The following is a 3901-nucleotide window of genomic DNA, read 5'->3' as shown; positions in this document are numbered from 1 at the left end:
GCAGAAGCATCAACACTACCTTAACACATCTTTAATAAAACTCTGTTCACCGCATGTGTTTTATGGGCCGCAAACAGAGCAATTGATGAATCAAGAGTTGTCTCTAATAAAGCTAAATGCCATAGAAAGAAAGGGTGTGTGAGTGAACAGAATGGCATTGACTTCATGATGTTGAAACTGAAGTGCAGGTCCGTGAATGAGACGCAGGCTTTAGCACTGAAACACAGCAGGCAAACGCTGCACTACTGTCTCCAGAGTGTTCGTCCCGTGTGTGTGTGTGTGTGTCGAATCCTGATGTGTGTCAGTTCAACAACAGCAGTGAACAGACTTCATTAACCCTCCGACATCAGGCCTGATGAACATGTACAATACACAGTCAGCCAGCGGGTTCAGGAGCAGGAGACAGTCAGAAAAAACCCAAAATATATAGAGCAATACCATGCTGTTGGAACTGATATCTCTCTGTAAGCTATAATATACAATAAAATACAGGATTACAGAGGGGAGAATGAGAAAAGTGTAAGTCAGAAGCACCAGGAACAAACTGCCCAAAATCTTTTTGCGCTTTACAGAAGTAAGAGATATTGCGCGTGAAAGACCGCGACAAGTGCCGATAAAACACAGAATGATTATCGGGTAGGGGATTAAACAGCCGATCGATCGGGGCAGAGGGTTAAACAGATAATAGGACTTAAAGTTCGCAAAGATCAGAGGAACAAACCAGACGATCACAGAAATAACACAGCAGACTTTCAGTGAATGATGGGTTCTGTACAAGATAGGATGAGAAACCAGAAGATATCGTTCAAGAGCAACACATGCCATAAAATACAGACCCGCAATCAAACTATAAGTAAATGCCTTTTCTGCATCCCGTGACCATGTGATTGTCCATGCTAATCTAGAAATGATCTGAATGAGATCTGACAGAATCAAATGAATAACAAAAACTGGAGTGGAGCGCTGAGATTTGAGAAGAGCACACAATGCACACAGAGTTAAGATCATCATTACAATATCAATGGTGACAATGGTCCTGAGAATTATTGGGTGTGCAGACTCAAGTTTACTGAGAAATTCCCACATCTGACGCCTCCATTCATCTTCATAATCTCCTCCTCTTGATCCGTTGATGCTGGCGTTTTGTTCTGCCATTGTTTCATGAAATCTTGACAGGCACTAAATAACAAACCAGTCATTAGTTTAAAAAACATGCATTAATTTACTATTGTAATCATATATTCTCTTTATTAAAAACATTAGAGATAAATATATGGCGTGACGTGTTTTCTGTGTGATTGTTGAAATAAAGTTAGCTCAGTTTGCTTGACATGTTGTTTAGAGGAGTGTGTGTAATGTTAGAAAGCTTGAAATATGTGAAATGTCAGATTAAAGTTTGTAAATCCTCCATTTGAACAATATGACAGAAGCAAGAATGCTGTTGTTGTGAATATTCAGTCCAGCACAGCTGCAAGTGTACAATGGTTTAGTAAAGGAGGAATAAATCTTGAAGAACTTACGTTACTGACAGGAGTGTGTGTTTGGTCTGCAGGTCAAAGCAGAAGTTTGTGGAATAACACACAGACTGACAGATGTTTCACAAGTTTCCACTGCCGTGTTTAAAGAGCTCTTCATTCACTGCACACACTGGAGAAACACACATCTTAAAGATTCTTGATCTAACGGAGGAAATGCCTGAGATAACACACTTAATTAAATATGCTAATCAGGCTATATCTAATTAAATAAGCGCTAAATTGCATATATTTTGAAACAAGGTTCAAAATAATTTTAGTATTTTGTTGATATATTCAATGAAAAGACATTAGCAGAGGGGGATATTAATATCTCCTTTTGTTACCCTGTCAATCAGAAAAAACTGCCAATAGCCTTAAACAATTGATTTCTGCTACATTTTTAGGCATAAAATGTCATATAAATCAGGCCAAGAATGACATTTGAACAAATCCCTCCGGACAAACTTTCACAATATAGTTATGAATACGAGTGTACTGTAGAGTTTGCTGTGTGTAGGAGCTACAGAAGTGGAAAATCCTCACTTTGAGTGTGAGAAAAACTCATTTTGAGAAAAAGGCTTTTAATGATTTTAATGGCAAAATTCCACTAATTTCTGTTGAAAGCCACGAATTACAGACAAAATATGCTTTAGGTCCAAGTAAAATCCATGCATCCCACTGTTTAACAACCAAAACTCATCATTGCTTCATCCGTCACGGATCCTCCAAAACAACACATCACCACATCAGCAGTCCATCACTGGGGAATATGACCTGAGCAACTCACACACACTTCAGGATACACAATCACACATCTGTAGCGGTGTGTGTGTGACGACGGTGAAGACAGCGATCACAGATTTACAACGACAACTTTTGATGAATTAGGCGAAATCTACACACGCAAATAGACAAAGTGTAGTAAAATAAAGACCTAAACGTGTATTTTGGACTTTTTTCTGCACAAGTCTGAAAGAAGACATGTTACTGAAGACAAATATCCCAAAATCTCAACATTGACCAGTGAATAAAACACGATGTTTTTGCCTGCCGTGTCTCGCCTTAACATTGATCTTTAGCATATCTTGAACAGTTGTTTCACAATAATACATTAAATACGCACTTAATACAGTATAATTTAAATATATTAAGTATGTCCAAAAGAAAGCCCAATTTAAATGCATTTCCTCTCCACCTGGGAACACAGATGATGAAGTTTACGATCATCATCAAATGAATCTCAAGAACCTGAAATGGAAACTGGATCCGGCAGAACCTTAAAGAAAACTTTCAAACCTGCTTTAAACAATTCCACCTTAATTTCTTTAGTTTGTTCTCCACATAATCAAGCTCACTAGAGAGTCAGCAAGCTGAACAACATGTGCTAACGTTTGAGCAAAGGCTGAAACACAAGGACACAATAATTCCCACATGAGACGACATGATCTTACCGGGAATCAGACTGAAGACTGAAGACGCTGCTCATCAGGAGATGATGATGGTGTGTATGAGCTGCTCTGCCATCTTTTATCTTTTATAGCCTGAGTTGACTCCACAAACACCAAACAAAGATGCATTAAACATCATTAACCGTTAATGCACACGAACCGCATCAGCAATCAGCAAACCACACTACACAATATACAACCATTAACAGCAGCACAAGTGTTATACAGAGATGAATGTGAATAGCCATTAATACAGTCATATAATACTAAGATTTTCTTTTATCAAATTATGATTTTACAGTAAGGGCTAAATAAAGACAAAATCTTAAAGCAACTTTTCATTCATTTTCTCATCATTTCGCTAGGGCTGGGTATCGAGTTCGATACTTTGTAGGTACCGACCGAATTGCCTTGATCCTACCGAGTATCATGAAGGATTTAACCTGAAGCTCTTCTACTGAGTCTCATAATTGATTTGGTTTCTGCCATTAGAAAACACTTCTCTATTGAGTGGATATGGGTGATTTTTTTTCCTCAATTTTCTAAAGCTTTATTCCTGAAAGCTTGTTACTTAGATATTCAGTATGATTGCACATTTCCTCATTTCCCATCAGCATTAATTCATAATGAATAATGCCACAAACCACCTCTAATATAACACGAGTCAGTAATGGAGTGGCAATCGGGAGAGTCGGGCTTTCTCCGGTGGGCCGGTAGTGTTTCAAGGCCGCGAGGGCCGGTCTGATAGAGATACATGGCAAGTTCTTAGCAACAGCATCCGGCGGCCTGGTGTGCGGCCGCGGCCCGCGGGTCAAACTGTGCAGACTCTCTGCTCAACCCGTCAATGAATGCATCGATCCGCAGGTTTTGTTGGAGTTCTTCAATGGTCTAGAGCTAGATCTTCTGCCAAGCGTGTCAGAGGTCATTGGTTTTTAA

At 39.2% G+C, this 3901-nt stretch overlaps 1 pseudogene across 1 annotated transcript; it reads right to left on the bottom strand.

Annotated features, from left to right (window-relative positions):
* Positions 1–210: 210 nt before the first annotated feature.
* LOC148997163 (uncharacterized) lies at positions 211–3519 on the bottom strand (annotated as a pseudogene). The gene is made up of 3 exons (XR_016169026.1): positions 2969–3519; positions 1521–1647; positions 211–1179 (listed from the first exon to the last, which is right to left on the bottom strand). The product of XR_016169026.1 is annotated as an uncharacterized LOC148997163 (transcript).
* Between the last annotated feature and the right edge of the window lie 382 nt (positions 3520–3901).

This window comes from Pimephales promelas, chromosome 2 (genome assembly GCF_988280905.1).
Source record: "Pimephales promelas chromosome 2, fPimPro1.hap1.1, whole genome shotgun sequence".
NCBI classification, from domain to species: Eukaryota; Metazoa; Chordata; class Actinopteri; order Cypriniformes; family Leuciscidae; genus Pimephales; species Pimephales promelas.
The sequence above is the reverse complement of the archived record's forward strand: the minus strand, read 5'-3'. Positions and strand labels throughout refer to the sequence as shown.